Consider the following 21,170-nt stretch of genomic DNA (forward strand, 5'->3'; position numbering starts at 1 on the left):
TCAAGCCAGTCTATAAGCCAGACAGAAAGTTAATTGATTTTAGATTTAAAGGCACCAGGTCTCAATCCTAGAGAATAGAATAATCTGCTTATCCAGACTGCTTAGGTGGCAGCAGTGCAGGTTTCTTCAAAACTGTTTTAATAGAACTTTTGAGTCCTGAAACATACCTGATCTCTAAACTAAACAAGCAGAATTTAGGCAAAGGGAAATCTACATTTTTTTTCCATAAGCTTATCAAGGCTTTTGAGAAATCATACCAATTTATATAAGTAAGAGCCATGGCAGGGATGTTGCCTTAATGATCAGAGCTTCTTACATGGGACTTACAAATCTGGGTTGTATTTTGAGGAACAGCCCACTGTGCACATCCAAAGGGTTGGCTTCAGTCCCAGGAATGACTTAAGTTTTTGAATGCATGCCATTGTTCTTACCTCACTTGCCTGTGACAGTTATTGCTAATTAATCACAATGTTCTTTTCTATTAGCCTCCACACTGCCTCAAATAATTTCCCAACACAGCACTACAAGCAGCACTAATAACTGAAGTCAATACATCAGATGAAGCCTCTATAACACTTAAAAAATGTTTTCCTGAATCTCAACTGAGTTTTAGTTTCTTATCTTCTCCAGCACATGAACGAATGGCAAGGGTTTAGAAGAGTATGTCTTTATGAATGGCCTAGAGATAACTGACAAGCCTGATAAAAATCTCCTATCAGAGCTTGTTGACAAGATGACGGGACAAGAGGAAGAAAGGAAGGGATATTAAGGTTGGCTATTTGCTGTGACATTTTGATCTCAATAGGTAATAATAGCTAAAACATATCAAAAAATTGATTTCTTATTCATGAAATAATCCAAGTTGGTTCCAGGTTGGGGAAGTAGGAGCGCATGAGCTCTGATGTACATGGCCATTAGGGACCCAGGCTGATGGAGCTTCTGCCATCTCACACATCTGACTTGCCCCATCACAGTGGCTGTTTGCATCCATCTGGTGGCAGAAAGAGAGGCATGGAGGAGCATCACATGAGAGGCCTTTATGGGTCAAACTTGAAAGAGGATCACACAATTCTTCAATATTCTCTGTTCTAAACACAGTTAGACGGTAACATAAAGATTTTGGTCATTACCCAGCCATTTCTACCCAGAAAAGGACATTCCTATGACATCCCATGGCTTCTTATAGGACAGGGGAATGATGATAACACTTTCATTTACCTGATACTATGGTACTCATAATATTTGAGTGTTTTCATATTCCTAAATGTGAAGAGCAAATTTGTAAAATTTTAGTCTCTCAGGTGTTTTTTAAAGATACAACTGAAGTTTTGCTTCTATAAGGACATGGTAGACAAGAACATGGCTCCTGACCTAGAAATAAGAAAAACTACAGATAAAATACAAATCTTAATTGTTATTGAACCCACCAGATATCTGAGACCATAGAACAATCAGGTAACCAGAAATTCAAAGTCCCTCCAAGAATACAAGATGCCAACTGTGTCTCACCTTTGACTGAGCATAAGAAATAGCAATGCTGGTTATCATCAAATAAGTAAGAAGAATTCATCCAAAATGTCTAACAAATTGCAGAAATCTGACCTTGAGCTAACATGACAGTGATACATAACAGAGAGACATAAGCAGTGGGAACCTAAGATTAAGGGGATAATTCTATAGACTGGGCCTACTGGGCTGACACTTACACACTTTCTTTTTTAAAAGCAATTTACCTGTGGCCCTTTCCTGGCTTAAGTCAGTGGGATATGTTACATCCCTCAGCAAAAAACCTGTTCTCTGCAGGAGAAATGCAAGCTCAAAAACTCTTCTCTACTGATAAGAACAGAAGTTACCCTGGAGCGGGGACATTTGTGACCTTTATGCAGACCAGATTTCAGGACTCAAGGGGACAAGATAATTAGAAGCAAAGCCCTTCAACTATAAAATCTGTAAAAACAAGTTCCAATTAGAACCAGTCTGCATGGGCCAAAGTGACCCAGAGTTGCCTTGGATCTCTAGCATGTCATTATAATAATAAAATATCCCCTCCCTGGGACAAGACCATGTGCATGGGTGACTTGAAAGTCCAGTGCAATCTTATTGTCAATTAAAAATCAAGAGGTGGATCTGAACAGGACTCTCTGGAAACTTTCCTGGAATCCCTAATAAAACTAGAGGGCAGGAGGGGTGTGCCATGCCTCTCGTCTCTGAAAGGAGCCATTCTCTTCCTCAAGAGTTTTATCTTTTTCCCTTTTCCTATCCTTTCTAATAAACCCATGCCAGCTATTCTGAGCAATTTATCTAAAATCTTTCTGGCATGATTGCAAAGAACTGGTGACAGAGGACATCCACAGAGCCAAAGAGAACTTGCTCTGCAACAACAGAATAAACGTGTCTGAGAGCCATCAATACAAGGGACTTTGTACTTACTGTTCTTCTAGGCCTTGATTGCTTGCTCAAGGAAAAGATCAGGGTCATGGTAGGGGACCAGAAGCAATCTTCCTTTGTGGCAAAGGTATAGGAGAAGAATATAGCTGCTGTAGAAAAGTCACAAAGCCTCCATTTAGTTGCTTCCCTAAGGAAAATTCTTCAAATCACTTGGGTAGAGACAGAAAATCGGTTTCCCTAAGGCAAAGTGAAGAACCACTATAGTTGGAAAAGGGTAAAAGGAAAAATTTCCATCATTGTTGGGGGGCAGGGAAGAGTCCATCTGTATCTTCCCACTAAACATGTACAGGAAAGTCCCCTACAAGACCTGCCAAAGATATACGGTAGTTTGGCTGCCATGGGAAGGAGCAATCGGATCACTTAGGAACTCCACCCCTCAGATAAAGGAATAAAACTGACTGCAACCTTGAGTAACAAGCAATAGCAGTCCACTCCTCAAGGATGGGCAGTAATATAGAGAGAACCCTTCTGTTCTGTGGTACAGACACACAGAATGGGCCAAAGGCTGAGGGTTAATTAGGAATATGGAGAAAGACTCTCTGGCACCCATGACGCACCCTCAGGACAAGCTCATGCCACAGGAATTTGAAGCCAGTGGTTACTGAAGCTAACCCAGCAACAATAAAACCTGCTTATCTGTTAGTTAGATTAACCCAACCCCCCCACACACAGCCTAACAGCAGGAGAGTTATGTTCATTTCCAAGTACAAACACTATCTCAGTCTCTGTTGTCCTAAAACTAATGTCTGGTGCCCAGTTAAGTGGCCCACACCTGAAATCCCAGCAGTTCAGAGGGCTAAGGCAGGGAAATCAAAGTTCAAAGCCAGCCCCAGCAATTTAGTGAAGTCCTAAGCAACTTAGCAAGAAACCGTCTCAAAATAAAAAAGGGTTGGGGTTGTGGCTCAGTGATTAATCATCCCTGGGTTCAATCCCTGGTATTACTACTACTACTACTACTACTACTACAAATAATGATAATGATGATGATGATGATGCCCGGCATCTCAAAAATGATAAGACAATTAAGAAGGCAAGAAAAAAAAAATAACTTCTATTATCATGAGATAAAGCAAGCAATAGAACCAGACTTAAAGATTCAGATGTTGGAACTATCCAGCAAGTCATTTAAAATAACTATTTTTAATACATTAAAGACTCTAGTGGAAAAGGTAGGCAATATGCATGAACTGACATGGTATTTCAGCAAGGAGATTGAAACTATAACGAAATAGCTAATGGAAATTCTGGAAGTAAAACAAGATGAGAACAGAGATAAATGAAGATTTCTTAAATGTGACATCAGGTTAAAAATCCATTGAGGTACCACTACATACCTCTCAGAATGTCTGAACTTAAAAAATCTAACTATACCACATGATGGTCAGGATATGAAGCAACAAGAACTGTCATACATCACTGATGGGAAAAAGAAATAATACAGCTACCTTAAAATACAGCTAGGCAGTTTTTTATATAAAACTTAACCTACACCTACAAATAAGATCTAACCATCATCTCCTAGTTTCTTACCCAATAGAAATAAAAACCTACATTTACTCAAAAGCCTATACAGGAATGTTTATAGTGACTTCATTCATCATTACCAAAAGCTGAAAACAACTGAATTGCTTCAATGGTGAATGTCTTTAACAAAGCCTGCTACATCTGTATAGCAGAATGCTACTCTATATTCTACTCATATAGCATAATGAAGTACTGATCACTCACATAAATCTCAAATGCATTGTGCTAAGTGAGAAGAAAGAAATAGAAGAGCTACACACTATATGACTCTATTTATAGGACATTCTGGGGAAAGCCAGACTAAAAATACTGGTAACAGATCAGAGGTTGTTAAGGACTGGTGGTAGGTAGAGGTCTTTACTAAAAAAGGAATTTTAACAGTGATGAAACCATTCAAAATGTTGAATGTAGTGCTAGTTTTACAACTTTATGCTCTTTTTTCTTAACTTGTGGAACTGTACACTAATGATGGTGACTTTTTTGTTCTATGTAAACATTATCTGACTTTAGAAATATTAAGTAACCATAAAAAAGATTAAAAAATTAAGGCAGAGGCTCTGCCTTCCTAACCCTTTCAATCCATTATTATACTGCCTTATAAGAAGATGGTGGTGAAGATCGATTATACTTTGGTTCAAAATATCTTCTGCCTTTCCTCTGTATCCTCCATAGAGGACCTTGCCTTATCAACCCAAATGGGAGCATTTCAGACAGTGCTAATTCATTTGACATACTCTAAGAGTTGGCTTTTTAAAAAAAAAATTCTACAAGCCCATATTATATTTGATTAAAAATGTATTATCAAAGAAAAATTACTCTGAATGCTATATGGAAATACCCAAGTTTTCCTGAAACATTTCTACAAATTTCAAGTATTTTTGTGAGCCACATTAAATCAGTCTGAACAGTTCAATAGAATGCATATTTTAATGTTCACATGAAAATAGAAATTATGCCAAAATAAAGCTTCATCACAGCATGGTAACTTTTCGTCCTTGTTCTCCTTTCATAATTTTGGATTTGCTTACTTTAGGTTGCCACAAGGACAACATCTATGTAAACATTATCTGACTTTAGAAATATTAAGTAACCATATAAAAGATATAAACATCTTTTTATTTTTTAATTTTTTTGGTAATGGAGATTGAATCCAGGGCACTCTATGACTGAGTTATGTCCCCAGTCTTTTTATTATTATTATTATTATTTTATTTTGAGACAGGGTCTATGTAAATTGCAGAGGATCTCCCTAAATTACTGAGGTTGGCCTCAAACCTGCAATCTTCCTGCTTCAGCCTCCCGAGACACTGGAATTACAGGTATGTGCCACCCTGCCCAGCTGACACTTTATTCTTTTCTGTACTGGAGATTGAACCCAGGACCTTATACATGCTAGGCAAGTGCTATACCACTGATCTATATTACAGTTTTGTTTTGTTTTTATTTGGTTTGGTTTTTTTTATTTTGAGACAGGGTCTCACTAAGTTGCTGAGGCTGACCTCAAACTTGTGATCCTCCAACCTCAGTCTCCCAAGTAGCTGGGAATACAGGCTGGCACCGCTGGGCCTGTCATAACTAACATCTCTGTGTTTCACTTGCATCATATTTCCTTCCATTAGCACATAATTCTGTCACCAACTATCCTGTTACCTAAAAATTAAATATTGTCTTCTCTTTAAAAATGTTTAAGCAGAATTTTTATGATTACAAAGTTTTCACTATTAAATATGAGTTTTTGAGCAAATTATACTCCATGTAATAAAGTCCTGGCTTCTTTCTCTTATGAACCATTTCAAAAACACATTAGCAGATTTTGTTGTGCCTTCCCCATGAAAAATGTAACAGTCCCTTCTTTAGGCTAGTAGCTCTCAACTTGATTGGAGCAACACCCTTCTTTTAAAACAATTGCTATATAATGGTTTTCCTATCTTGAAATGAAGTATCTTCCACCTTGCAGGATACCTAACACCCTTAGCTCCCACCCATAGAAGCCAATGAGCTCCATAATCTTTCTGAGAACCACAAAAATCCCCCTCACAAAGCTCCAGGTTGCCCCTAAGGTAGGAGGAGGGTGGAACCACCCCTTCAAGATCCGCCAAGCTAGGACATGTTTCCTTAATGGCAACAAATGTTCTAGTTAAAAATGACCAACTTGGACTAAAGGACAATTATTTTGTTTTGTTTTAAGTAATAGTTTCAATAGGAAGCACAGTAACTAAAAGTAGTTAATGGGTGATTTAGTGCTGTGCAGCCAATGACCCAAACACTTGCAGGTTTAAAACAACAAACTCTTATTATCTCAGTTTCTGAGCATAAGGAATCCGGGAGTAGTTTCTGGTGGGGTTCACAGATAGGGATCCCTGCATTGGTAAATAAAAATAAGTATGACAACTAATTTCAGGTTGTAATTGTATTGGATTATAAGAGATTGTTTCATAGAACTGAGAGGAATGGAAAATACTGTTGAAGTTTTGTTCCTACTAAATACAAACTTCCTTAGCAACATGACAATATTATTTTATTTTCTGAAATGCAGAATCACAGTTTATCCAATCTCTATATTTACCTCTGTATTCTGGATTTGTTAAACAGCTACATGTGAATACACGTTATTAAATCTGAAAAACACAATTTTTGGACACCTATGTATGTGTTTATTTTAGCAATAAGAAAATTTATTATTTATTAAGTTGGAAGATGAGACCAACCTAATCAGATATTTTAGTGCTAAGCGTGTATTTTAGTTAAGCCTGTAGAAAGGGTGTAGACTGAGAAAGATGAAGGTCAATATGTAGGGCAAGTAAATGTTTTTAAAAAATAAAGCCCTGATTTTTTCATATTCTGCTTCCCACCCCCATTGAGGGGCCAGTTCACATTTTATAACTTCTTTTTTTTTTCTCATGGAAATAAATGTTTATTCAAAAATGGAAAGGTACTGAAGGCACTGGATAGTTTTCCATTGAGCTGTTTGTCTGTGCCCCACTCCGCAGGTTGAGCAGCCAGTCAGCACAGTCACCTGAGCAAGGCAGTTGTTACACAATGATTCAAGCCTGAGTGACAGTCTCTTATAGAACGGCTGGTTAAACTTCCTAGGCAGACTTCATATCCCTGGGTTTCTAAAAGATTGGCAGCAACTTAAAACACTATGGGTCTCAGAGGTCTCTATTGTGGTCTTCTAATTGGGGTGACTGGGGAGTTCTCTAAAGGGCGTGCAATCTTGGGTGGTTTTAAGGGAGCTCATCTTCCAGGTCCTCAACTCCTGTATATACTCCTGCCTAAACCTGATCTGCCCGAGACCACGGCGCTATGCCCAGTCACTTTTCCCTGACCTCACAAAATAAGAGCAATCCTCTCGCCCACAGGGACTCCTGCCCTGGGTCTCAGTGCCTATGGTGAGGCTGCCTCCATCAAACACTGGCCTGGGGCTCAGGTGTGCAATTCAAGAAAGAAGAAGTAAAAATGGCCACAGTCATTCCTACTGATCAACATTACTTTTTTTTTCTTTCTGTTTTTGGTACTGTTATTACATTTTTAAGTGTCAGGACTACACACGGGAAGTGAGTTCATGTTTTATTCTTTCCTGTATATCCAGTCAGACTCAAAAGGAAAATTTATAATTAACTCTTTCATAAAGGTAATGGGTTACAGGGGTTGGGGAGGTCACTGAGAGGTTTGATTCCCGACATTGCACACACACAACAACAGAGTGGGTAATTAGTTATATAAAATCTATATTCATTGTTCATTTGGATGTATTTACTGCTACCTCTTATTGCTCAAACACTTTGGTATCAGTTCATTCTATCCTACAATGTACTTATTTAGATGTTTATTGGCTTAATGAGAATGGATTGTGGAATCTACTAGAAATAATCATTAATACAATTTTTATAAGCCATGTGTGTGAAAATAATCAATAATTTTGTTTTTGTTGCCAATGCAGAATTCATTTACATCCTAGCAATAAATAATATGTATGCATGTATTGATTTTGAACTAAAAAAAACTCCATTCATCTCCTTAACAGATACAGTTCCAGTAAACTTTTACTTATATTTAATAATTATCAAATTTAATAATGTATTTATTTTATGTCCAATTGTATTATAAGAAGGTGATAACCCAATCCAGATGAAAACTTCACCCTTCTGTTTTATGAATATAAAAAGCTTTATAAATATAGGAAATATCTGAAACATATATTTTGAATTTCAACATATATATTTTTGTAGGAGAAAAGTATGATACAGCCATTACTATTTTTAAACTTTCAAATATAAAGAACAAATTCGGTGGATAAAGTAAAATGAAAATTTGGCTTCAAGAGAAAACATAAAACTTTTTTACAAAAGTAGCTAATGTTAGAAAAGAGGTTTTTCATGTATTTTTTAAATTAATAACAGTCCATATAAAATGTTTTGGTATTTAGATTGTATTGTATACATTGAAAAGAGTGTTAATAGGTTTTTGTTAAAAGTGTCAATACCTACAATATGATTATATGCTTTGTTGCTATTTAAATATATGAGGAAAATTATTCAAATGTTAACACAAAGATGTGTGAAAGCATATTGCTCTTCAAAACTATTCTAGGGAGTATGCAAGCAAAAGAAAAAAATTATCACTATAATGAAGTAAAATAAATCAATGGTCCTAGAGTTCTGTTTCCAGACCTGGTATTAAAGTAGTCATTTCTTTCAGTTTTCTGTCTTCATTTTTCCAAATATAAATGAGCATAATAATAACTTTCCTTGTAGTCAGCAGTGTCTATAGAATTCATATAAGAAAAAAATCTATTTAATAGCATGCCAAATTGTATATTAAGTTACATGTGAACTAACAATATGGGTTGGAAATAAAAACACTCATTTATCTTGTTCTTTTTATACTTGTCAGAATTTATTACAGAAACTTGAAAATCTATGGGTTCGAACAGAACAGATAATTTAGAATTTCAGAGGTTTAAGGGATTGGTTCTGACTTTATGTTCTAAACCTATAATCTTTACTGTCTCAAAATGACTACTTACTTCACATAAATACGTATAAATATGTTGATCTGTTTTACATAACTAAATGTAAATATATTTACATGATATAAATCTACATATTCAACAAAAAGTCTATGAGATAGGCAGATGAAAGAATTTTAGAAGTCCATATTCCTAAGGGCGCTATAGTATTTCCCTCCTTTTGAGCAGAAAGGTCTTGACAGCTTTGTCTAAGTTTATACATAACACAATTTGCCTGTATCTGGATTCCTATTCTCTTTGCTGTGTAATAGCCTTGTTTACTTCCATTAAGGAAATGAAATTCAGGGAAATTAATGATGGAGATTCCCTCTGAGAAATTCATCGTGAGGTGACTTCATCATTGTGAGAACATCATAGAGTTTTCTTATACGAGCTAAGATGCTACCATGTCACTAGACAATATACTCTTATGTGACCACTGTCATATATGCATTCTGTCATCAACTGAACCATCCTTGTGTGTCCGTGACCATATGTTAGTTTAGTCAGCATTGAACAATTATTAATTAAGCATTTCCTGTGGACCCAGCTTCTATAAACTACTGGGTAAAGAGTTTGCATACACTCATGCAAACTGTAAGGATGGGATAGAAGGAAATTAAGGCAGTGTCTCAGAATTCAAATAGTCTGGGAACAGATCTGGGAGTTCTAGAAATAGTACAGTTCTTTACATTAATCACATGAGACAGCTTTATGTAGCTATTAAAATGGAACATTTCCAGAAGTAATTATCCAGTCAGCAAGGACCATTGCAGAAATGGAACAAAAGAAAAAAGTATCAGGAAAACTTTGGCATAAATCAGAAATCCAATCTAGGCTGAAAGGTGATGCTCCCTGAGGTCACATTTACAAGCCAGAAAAAAATTTTAGTTTTAAAGTGAACATTGGCATTAGCCAGCAGTTGGACTAAATAACTTCCAATGTCCCTCCCAATAATAGGCTTGTATTAGGTTACATTAGGAGCACAGAATTCAATTGACAGAACTTAGTTACATGATATGATTGCCTAATGGCACCAGAGTCCTCTCTACAGTGTGGATGTAGTGACTACCTGAAGCAGGGTTGGAGCATCCTTGCTTAGACTTGGGAACATCCTGCATCCTTCCAGGGTGGTGGGGAAGGCAGAGGAGAATAAAAGATAGAGAACCACCTCTGTGTAGCTTGACAGTCTGGAGAATCTCACTAATCTCTGGCACCTCCAGCAGAGGGCAGGCAGGGATAGGGAAAAAAGAAGAAACATAAATTTCTTGATTTCATTTGCAGGCTGTCCTTGATTTGCACAGTAGTGAAGAACATAAAGATGACTGCCAGCTAAAACTATGCAAAGCAATCTCAATGATCACTGGTAAGATTATGAGTCGTCCGTGACCTTTCACACTTTCAGTCAGAAACTAAAACTCCTGTCCATTACAAATGTGTGCAGAAATGAAACAAACAAAAATACAGTAAAACTAGCTTTCGCATTAAACATTACAAATATTGAGAATTAAAATGTTTTATTTCTTTGTAAAAAAAATTTTTTTCAAGAGTATTTTGAAGAGTGCTCACAGTCTTCCTGGAATAGAACTTACCAGAGGAAACCAGCATCCTCTGTGCCTTAGCTAGTTGTCCTACCGTGTTCTAAATCTGCATGGGCTTCTAACATGTTATGAGTTGCACTTTCCTTGTTATATCACATTGTGCCTTTCACATATGCTAGCTTAACTCCAAGAGTTCCTGTCGTGTGAAGTTCCCTGTCAGCACCACTTCTTTTGTATAGCTTCGTCACAACCACTGCTCTCAGTTTTGTTGATGAGTTCACCTGCACTGAGCACCCCTGGCTGAGGAGAATCTGTCCTGTGGTGGTGGCATCAACATGCCCACAGGCAGCTATTTCTTCTGTTTGATTCTGATTTCCAGTATTATCATGTTTCTTTGCTGCAATTTCATCTTTTTTACTTATCTGTGTAAAATATCACATGGGTTTATCATATCAGAAGACAGCATGACTACATGCTTGGCTTTCCTTGACTAACTGGAATAACATATGTGCAATGACCAAGTGAGGACAGATTTTGAAAAAAGTGATGTGATTAGTTACTGATGGTGATGCATCTTTGTTATTTATGTAGTGATTTGTAGGCTGAAGAACTAGCAGTTCTTTTACAATAAATCCACTTTTCGAGAATGAACCTACCTCCTTAATAATGATGATAACCATTCATAGTCCTCATCACCTAATCACCTCTTAAAGGTCTCACCTTTCAAGACATGAACTTTGGGAAACAAATTCAAACCACAGCACCATGGCAACTGAAATTTGAACCTTGCTCTTGGAGAACTGATACTTTTTAGCTAAACTGGTAAACGAAATTGGTGCATATTGGAACCAGGCCAAATGAAGGCTGCTCTATGTGCCAAGGTCATCATCATAAAGAATGTATGAACAATTTACTGAAATCAAGTAAGAATCAACTTCAAAGCTTACTGTGCTCGGGATGAGAGCTGGCTCTGGAATCAACACTCAGGCCAAGTCTTTGATAAAATGTAAGACAAGAATGTCTATTCCTCTTCATAGGAAAATAGTATGTTTAAGGTTCTGCAGTGGTGAGGGGCTGAGAAACTGAGAGGAGCTAGGGTGGAGGAAGGAGGGGAGGAGAGATGGTCCAGCAAGACAGCAGGAAGCTAGGACTCCAGAGAGGAGGTGGCCCATGAGCAGCTTAGGGTAGCAGGGTAATAGATGTATTGTTTTCTCCATTCATCATATAAAAAAATATCTTCCACTAGTTTCTAATGCATTTTATTTTTTATGAAATCATTGTATGTGCAAAGATTTTAAAAAAGAAAATTGTCTAACTGGTTCTTTAAAAAGATGCACAAATCTCTTTCCCAGCCATCTCTTAATCCCTTCTCTTACTTACAACAGACCACAGTGATCAACCCTTAGCTGTTTCTTCTAGGGTTTATTTCCACATTTATAAATAATATCTGTATACTATTGATTATTAATTTACCTATTATAGTCATTATCTAGTGAGAGGCTATGAAAGTAGTTGATGATTTAACTCTCTTGAACCAAGACTCACTCGCACACTTCCCCTGATTGTATGCTCCTCCAGGTCAGTGGATGATTGGTGTTTACATTATTATGTCAATTTAAATATTATTAATGCTTTTGTTTTCCTTAGAGTTACTAATAACCATAGTTTTTTTAGTTATCTGTGTTCCTATTATTACGTCTTATTGGCAGTTTCTCCAAAGGTTTTCTCCCCCATGGAGGTTCCTACTGCTGAAGCACTCTGTTCTCCTACTCTACAGTTCTTATATACTAGTTGGATAAAAATCATAGTTATTGGTGCCAGGCAGTGGTGCATGCCTGTAATCCCAGTGGCTGAGGAGGCTGAGGTAGGAGGATCACAAGTTCAAAGCCAACCTCAGCAACTTAGCAAGGCCCTAAGCAATTTAGTGAGACCCTGTCTCTAAATAAAATACAAAAGGGGCTGGGGATGCAGCTTAGTGATTTAGCACCCATGGGTTCAATCCCCAGCACCAAAAAAAAAATGAAAATCATAGTTATTATAATGCTGATAATAAAATTCCATTGACATAAATTCCATTTACTGTGGAAATTTTGTTTTCTTACTTATATGTACCTATTTGAAGTTAAAGTGAACAGACTTATACTTTCTAGTAAATGAAGTTCCATACAATAAACATATATGCTTCATGGTTATGAGCCAATGGTTTAGAGATAGTAATTATTGACTCATGCTTCTCAAGATTTTTGTTCCTGGGAAGATGATGTAGACATACTTCTTTCTATGCCTCCTACTATGTATAATCCAAACCACTGAACATCATATATAAAGTAAACATAAAAGATTCTGAAAGATGAAATGAAGGAGGCAGACTGGCCAGGGACCACAGGACCCAAGGAAGGACACAGTTACGAGATTTTAGATTTGTTGTTGCTGTTGATCCATCCCAGATTTGGAGCTCAAGCACCTACAAACCTGGCAGCGCCCAGGAGACTTGGCAACAGAGTCCCAGCAAGCTCTGCTCTCCAGCTAGCGGCTAGGAAAAGTGCAGCTGACCAGCTAATGACTTTTAGGCACTCACACTCTCTTCCAGCCAAATGAAGGTTATAGTCAATCTTTAAATTGTCAAGTTCCTACAAATAAGGCACATAAAAGATCTAAAGTCATGTAGTATGTGATAAGACTACTTCAGTGGGTGTGTGTCTGTGTGTGTGTGTGTGTGCATGTGTGTGTGTGTGGAGAGAGAGAGAGAGAGAGGGAGGGAGAGGCAGGGATGAGAGGAGGAAATTGATCTGAATTTTACTTGTACAGGAAGATACAGTTATTATGCATGTAAATCACAGCCTTCTAGAAGGCCCATAAAATTGATAATGTTTATAAATGACACCAGGTTCCTGTTAACAGTGTTTATTGTTATCATTTCCCTTCACTCTTAACCACTGAGTGAAACTCCTATTAAAATGAGGCATTTTGAGGTTAATATTTATTTAATCTAAACATTCTATTTAAAACATAAAACCTGGACTCTGTACCAAAAGCTCCTTTTCAGTTACCCTATAATTTTATTCTTATTTGACACTTTCAGCAATGATAAATGGGAATTTGTTTGCCTTTTTTTGGGGGGAGAGATACTAAAAATCAGGTTATTGCTCCTTGGTTTTGAATTCAATGGCTTTTGAATACTTTTGGACCACACACTTAACTTAGCTGTCCCTTTAAACCCTTTTTTGATTTTTCCCCCATTTTTGTAGTGCCAGGGATTAAACTCAGGGCCTCAAGAATGCTAAGCCAAGCTCTACCACTGAACTACATCCTCAGCCCAGTTGTGCCTTTAGAATAGTTATCATTTCAACCACAAGGGCAACATCTATACTTCTTTAGTTAGGACGGAATTAAATACTCATATAAAACACATAGTCCCACTCTACCTGTGCAAGCAAAGGTCAACTAGGGAGCCTAGACCTCCAACCATGCCGAACTCTAATGACAAAGTGCTCCAACCTATTAGAGAAGACCAGGTTGGGGGCCCGGCATTTTCATCCCTAACAGGCAGTGGGGAAGTCTCCACCCACTCTGGTGGCAATGGAGACTGTGCAAGAACTTTGAAAGCCCCACAACCTGCCCTCTCCACTGGGGTGCCATCAGAGGAGGCCTGCTACTTGTGTCACTTCCCAGAGGTCACAAGTCCACCTCCCTTCCCCTGTGGTATCAACAGGCCACATAGGAAGCAGTGATGAGGCATTCCTACTGCTGCTAGCCAAGATGGTATCAGCAGAGGCCTGGTGGGGAGCAGGGCCTCCCCCATTCATCAGCAGTGACAAAGAGCCCCTTCTCCTCAAGGGTGTTAGTGGAGGCTGACTGGGAAACCTGGAATTTTACCCCCACCTGTAGCAATGAGGAGGCTTCTCTGCCCCCTTACCCTGCCAAAGGAGAATTGGAATGGCTAAAACAGAAGGTGTAAACAGAATCCAGAGTCATATAACACAATACTCAAAGTAGGTGAGAAAAGACAATCAACAGACACCAAGACAAGACGACAGAGATGATTTTAACATAAAATGCTACAATAAATGTTTACAAACACACTTGAAACTGATGAATCAGCAGAGAATTAGGCTGAGTAGAAAAAGGCAAGCCTAAAAGGGCACAAAATTACAGAAATGGAGATCAGAGTCATTGCTTCAAAAGATTAAGTAGTCGGAGGAAAATGGAAGGAGCCACAGGAGAGAGTCTTGTGACAATTGGAATGTTCCGCAGCTTGATTGCATCAATGTCAACATACAGATTGCTGGTCACTGACATCACACTGTAGTCTTGCAAGATGTCACCACTGAGGGAAACTGGAGGAAGGGTGTGTGGGATCTCTCTGTACTGTTTCTTGCAGCTGCATGTGATCTACAAAGTTCTCAAAATAAAACATCTCTTTAACGTCTGTACCCCCAGGATTCTCAATAATATAAATGAGTTCTATGCCCTTTCCCACAGGCTTTATGAAGGCAAAATACAGAATAAGTATGTTTAATTTAAATTGCATAGAAACTGCTTCATAAATAGTCTTTTATCCTTTTCCTTTTCAAACAAAGGGTAATGGTTAATCCAGTGCTTTATATTCATGAAGTTACTTGTATAAATAGCTTTCTCATTCAACATTTCTTATTAAGCATTATTAAAACTGGCAATCTGATATATAATTTAAATCTAGTGAAGATTAAATCTAAGTACTAGGAGCTTACAGTATTTTTTTTATAAATTGTCTAGTCTGGGGTTTCTTTTTTTAATATTTATTTTTAGGTGTAGAGGGACACAACACAATGCCTTTATTTTTATGTGGTGCTGAGGATCCAACCCTGGTCCCACCTGTGTTAGGTGAGCGCTCTACCGCTGAGCCACAATCCCAGCCCGCTTACAATAATTTTACTCTACACCAGGATTGAGCAAAAATTTGTATCAGACTAATAGATCTTTCAGAAATCCTGGAATTATGGTATAGTGGTATTAGCTGTACTCAGGTAACAGTGGCAGCACAGAGTAGATGGAGAAAATTTCACTCAAGGATTCTTAGGGACAGACAAAGGTCAAGATTTGTACAGAGTTAGAACATCAAGAATTAATGATACAAAGGGCTATACAATCAGGAATCCTATAGGAATCATTCTATAGGAAGATTAACCTGTAGGAAATTATTTAGGTCCAATAAATTCTTGGATTTATGTCTTGGGGAACTTTTGTGGGCATTTTTTTGAGGGCTGCATTCCTACAAGAGGACTCGCTGGCTTAAATAGTTATGGACCACATACCAATTTTACAATCAATAATGGATTAGATATTTGACACTGGTCCCAGAAGATGATATCATTGTAGCTGTCTTAGTTTGTGTAAGTATACTCTATGATGTTTGTACAATAACAAATTTGCCTAATAACACATTTATCAGAATGTATCCTGTCATTAGGCGTTATATGACCAAATCTGAAAATTTAATAGAGCTGGCATGGTGGTGCATGCCTGTAATCCCAGTTACTCAGGAGGCTGAGGCAGGAGGATTACAAATTCAAGGCTAGCCTTAGCAACTTATCAAGACCCACAATAACTTAGTGACACCCAGTCTCAAATTAACATAATAAAAAAGACTAGGGAGCTGTGGCTGTGGCTCAGTGGTAGTATACTTGCCTCGCATGTGTGAGGCACTGGGGTTGATCCTCAGCACCACATAAAAAATAAATTAATTAATAAGCAAATATATATATTATATATATTAATAAGCATATATATATATATTAATAAGCATATATATATATATATATATATATATATATATATGTAACTAGGGATATAGCTCAGTGGTAAAACACCCCTGGGTTCAAGCCCTAGTTAAAAAAAAATAGGTATGAACAAATCTGCCCTTTCCAAGCTTACCAATGAACATTAACACAAAATGGCATATGAGATCATCAATTTCCCCTCAGTCTGTTTATTAATATTCTTAAATCTTTCTTTCTCTGGTTGTGGAGTCCTCTAGATTTGTTAACTCTTTTGCGGGCCCTGTTTTCTCTATTAGTTAGCAGTCCCTGGCTGTCCTGTTCCTCCTTGGCCTTACAGATCTGGCATATCCCTGGCTTGATATCTGACTGTTTGGTTGACATTAGCACTCCGTCACTTTTTACCTTCAAAGTAGGGGAAAGTTTATAGAACACCCCTCACGCCATATGGCGGCAGTTGTATGTGACCAGTTCCTCCTTTAGCCTCCCCAACTGGGAGGCAGACTAGGGAGGGAGGCTATCTACACACATTATCATTTTGTACACATGGAGGGGGGGGGTCCTATAAGTATTATCAGATGAGTAAGTGATAAAATACAACACATAAGCATGTGGGTGTTGTGAGGCTGAGTGTGGCATATTTTAAGCTTTGGGGCTTTGGCTAGGTACTTAACAGTATGCACTTGCTCTCAGGAGCACTCTTGCTCTGTGTAGAAACAGATCCTTCCTGTAACACTGCCCTCTTGTGGACTCCTCTGGAAATGCTACTTCCTTTTACAGAACCCTTTGATTGTCCAGGTACCCCCTAAGCTGCTCTACATTCTTAGAAGACATGGGGCAATCTCTTTTATCCCAGCTGGGTCATTCTGACACAAACCTCCAAGTGGCATTAGTGTGTCCAGATTTTCACACCCCTATGGAAAACAGCCCCTTTCAACTATTGTCAGCTGCCTTTCTTTCACTGAAGGTCCCTGGGAGTCACAGGAGCATCAGAACAGAGGTCTCACTGTTGGTATGGTTCTAGGACTCTTGAAGTGATCTAGTCTCCAAAGCCATGTCAAGCAATGAATAGATTCAGGAGAAGTAGAACAATAATAACACTCTTAAACTCTGTTTTACAGTTATTTGTTAAATGAAATGAAAGTCACTAGAAGAGAGAAAAAGCAAAGAAACCCTGCATAATATGCAAAGTACCAAAAGCTAGAAGGCAAAAGAAGCTCTTTAAATACTATCCTATCTAAGGTGACGTCCTGGGTTCCTTCAGTCAACCTTGATTTCTAACCTCCCCCATATTTCTCCTATCCTCACTTTAGTTGTCTCCACTCTTGTCATCTGCTAGGGTCAGAATTACTTATATTTGTATTCCATGTGCTTCTGAGGGGCACAGATTCAAGGCTTTGGATCTCCCAAGTCTTTGATGTCTAATTAAGTTAGGGAAAAGATATAAAGATGACTGATGGGCACAATCTGTGTTCATATTAATTTCCTGCCGCTGCTGTAACAAAACACCACCATCTTGGTAGCGTAAAATAATAGAAATGTATTCTCTCACAGTTCTGGAAGCCAGAAGTCCAAAGTCAGTATCACAGGATTGACATGAAAGTGGCAACTGGACTACCCTCCTTCCAGAGCACTTAGGGGAGAGTCTATTCCGTGACGTTTCCGCCTCCTAGTGGCTGCTGGCATCCTTTGCCTCGCTTTACTCTAGGGGTCTATCTTCATACCACCTTGTCCTCCCTCCGCTCCTCTCTTATAAGGAAATTTGTGATGTCATTTAGGACACACCCAGATAAAATAACCTCCTCATGCCAGAATTCTTAATTCAATCACATCTACAAAGATCCTTTTTCCTTACAAGGTCACATTAAAAGAGACCAGGGGTTAGAACCTAATATTTTTATTTTGGTTTTGGTGCTAGGGATTGAACCTAGGGCCTTAGGCCTGCCCAGCACAACTTCCACCACTGAACCACGCCCCCAGCCCCTAGAATCTGATAGTTCAGGGGGACGCTTTTCTTCTTCCTTCAGGTCAGTGGACATGGAAAAGGTTTTGCCAAGGGAATCTGAGAAGTATACCAACAGTTTTGCCTTTAATTATGGTAGTCTAAGTGATTCAGACCATCCATCCCATTGAAAGTGGCTAGAAAAAGCTGCATGTAACTTAAAAAAAAAAAGTCTGAGTGCATTCAAAGAAGTAAAGGATTATAGAGCCAAAATCCAGAAGGAACAAACCTACAGAGTGCAGACCAATAGTTTTGGCTGCTTTTCTTTTAGAGGCATTTGCTAGTTTCAAAAAAGACAGTTAAAAAGCAGAGAAGCTGAGTGGGAGCTTTTGGTAGACTAATGCAGGAACAGAGACAAGAGTTTTAATTCAGAGTCCAGCATTGAGAGGGGCCTGGGGAACCTCTCTGTCTTTAGCATGGAACCCTGAAGCACTACACCACAGGTGCATGGGTGAATTAAAAAACAAAACCAAAGGTGTATTAAGAATTGTAATGCAAAAATAAATAACAAAACAAAACATCAAACAAACAAACAAAAAACCAGGTCAGCTTTGAGTCACTTCAGTCCTTCATTCAAATAAAGTAAATTGGTATTACTGGTGCCCCTAACCTAGTTGCTGTTGGCTAGAAGCAAATGGAAATTCTTTGAGTCAGAAGATAACATACACAGTAAAAGTATTTTCAAAATGAAAAAGAAATAGTAATAATACCAACAAACACACACTAAGAATATTTGTCACCAGCAAATATAGACTAAAGGAAATACTAAAGGGAACTCTTCAGCAAAGTTAAGAGATTTCAGCTAACACAGTAAATACCTACATAAGTCTAGTTATGAATACTGTCTCTTTAAAAATAGAATACTATTTAAAAATAACAAGGAACATCTTCCAATAATAAAGACTCCACTTACCAGAAACACATAACAGTTCTAATTGTGCATGTATCTAATGATATACAGGTGCTCCCCAACTTAGGATGGGGTCACATTCTGATAACCCATTGTAAGTCGAAAATGTTGTAAGTTGAAATTGCATTCGAAGCACCTCAACTACTGAACATCGTACCTTAGTGACTGCACTCTAGGTGGTTCCTTCTAGTGATCATGCTGCCACTGCCCAGCAACATGAGAGAGGATCATATATCACTAGCCCAGAAAAAGACAGAAATTCAGATTTCAAGATGCAGTTTGCATTGCTTTCACACCATTGCAAAAGTGAAAAATCATTACACTGAACCAATTATAGGTCAGAGACTATCTGTACTCCAAATACGTAAAGCAAAATTTAACCCAACAGAGGTACAGATTAGAACCCTGTGTAACAAAACAAAACAAAATTAAATTCAGGATGAACTAGTTAGCAGCTCTTTCCAACTCGTGTGCTCTGGAAAGATGAATCACACACTGCTTAAACAACTAACCTCACTGCATGCAACAAGCCAATTATCCTGGATGTGCCTTGATTTTCAAAGCTCCATCAATTCTTGCCCGGATTCTGCCTCTAACTCTTCCATCAACCACCATAACTAACTCCTCCCCAGCCACTTTATAAAACCCAAATACTCAGGGGACTCGGGGAATTCATTTGATTGAAATTATTTGGACAGTTGCCACTTGTCTGGCACATTTTCATTAAACTCAGCTTGATGTTTTAATTAAAACATATCCGTTTTTTATCGAGACCGTCTTTTGTGGTGACCTTTACACACAAATATGGCTAGAAATATCAGAAGAAACAACATTAGGCAGAGCAGACCGTGCTTGTGTTTGGAGGGCAGACTCTGAGGGGTGAGTGGGTAGACCAAATGGCCAATGGATTTAGTTCAAAGCCATGATTTTTCTATGTGCATCTATTACTTTGTTACAAGTAAAAATTAAATTATAAATAAAAAAAGAAAAGAAGCACATTTATTTCCGCTGAAATAGGGCAAACATATTTAGTTAGATTTGGTAAATATTTGTGAAGGACCTATTTCGTGCCAAGTGTTGCACAAGGCAGCAGAATAACAAATCTGAAAAGACAGAAGTCAGCCCAGCAAATAGGTCATAGTCACCTGACTTCCTCCTGCAGAGTCTGGGTGGTCCAGTGGAATAAGAATCCATGTACTGCTTTTGGCACTGCTTTTAACTTTCACAACCAAAAATGTAAAAAGTCGGGCAAGGTCTGTGCTCAAAACCAGGTGACTTAGAAAAAAATATGAAAAAATTCATTTGACTGCAGGAATTGAGAAATCCGTTTCCAAGCCCAGATTTATTTATAGCTCGGATTCACAGAGAAGCTCTAGTTCTACTCAACAGACATCTCCTGATAATTATTCTTTTGATAATGATTATGTTTGCCATGCTATTTATTAAGTTCTCATTGTGCTCAAATTCTGCTCATTTTTATTCTTTCATGAATAATCGTAACATTTATCTCACCATAAAAACAATTGCATAGTTAAATTTCTAGCCACCCAGTTGTATCGACCAGGAGTGAAAAGTTTCTGTCATTATAACTGCTATTGTTCCTTAACATTTATCGAATGCCAACAAATTCCAGGGACACACACTAATGTGCAATGGCTTTTGAAATATTTTAAATGTCTCTAAAATATTTTAAAAATCCCCCAAATTTGTAAAGTCTATAGAAGAGGGTTTGACCCAAGGAATTATCTTCAAATTTCACTTCTACTTACCCCTTTGTTTGACATCAGCAACTCTCTTTCCAGTGTTTCATAACTTAGTCACAAATTAGAATCATCTGGGGAGCATCCTTAAAAAAGAAAAAAAAAAAAAGACAGTTTCTAGGATGGCTCCCCTCCCCCCAGCCCTAAGAGGTTCTGATTTCTTTGTTCTTGGGAGGAGCCTGGGTGTCCTTGTTAATATCTCTTCAGCTGGTTCCAAT

At 38.0% G+C, this 21,170-nt stretch overlaps 1 long non-coding RNA gene across 1 annotated transcript; it reads right to left on the minus strand.

Annotated features, from left to right (window-relative positions):
* Window positions 1–361: 361 nt before the first annotated feature.
* Window positions 362–20,412, minus strand: LOC139707713 (uncharacterized). Its single transcript, XR_011709176.1, has 3 exons — window positions 20,338–20,412; window positions 2,431–2,537; window positions 362–991 (listed from the first exon to the last, which is right to left on the minus strand). It is a non-coding gene; the product is annotated as an uncharacterized lncRNA (long non-coding RNA).
* Between the last annotated feature and the right edge of the window lie 758 nt (window positions 20,413–21,170).

This window comes from Marmota flaviventris, chromosome 11, assembly GCF_047511675.1.
Source record: "Marmota flaviventris isolate mMarFla1 chromosome 11, mMarFla1.hap1, whole genome shotgun sequence".
Taxonomy (NCBI): domain Eukaryota; kingdom Metazoa; phylum Chordata; class Mammalia; order Rodentia; family Sciuridae; genus Marmota; species Marmota flaviventris.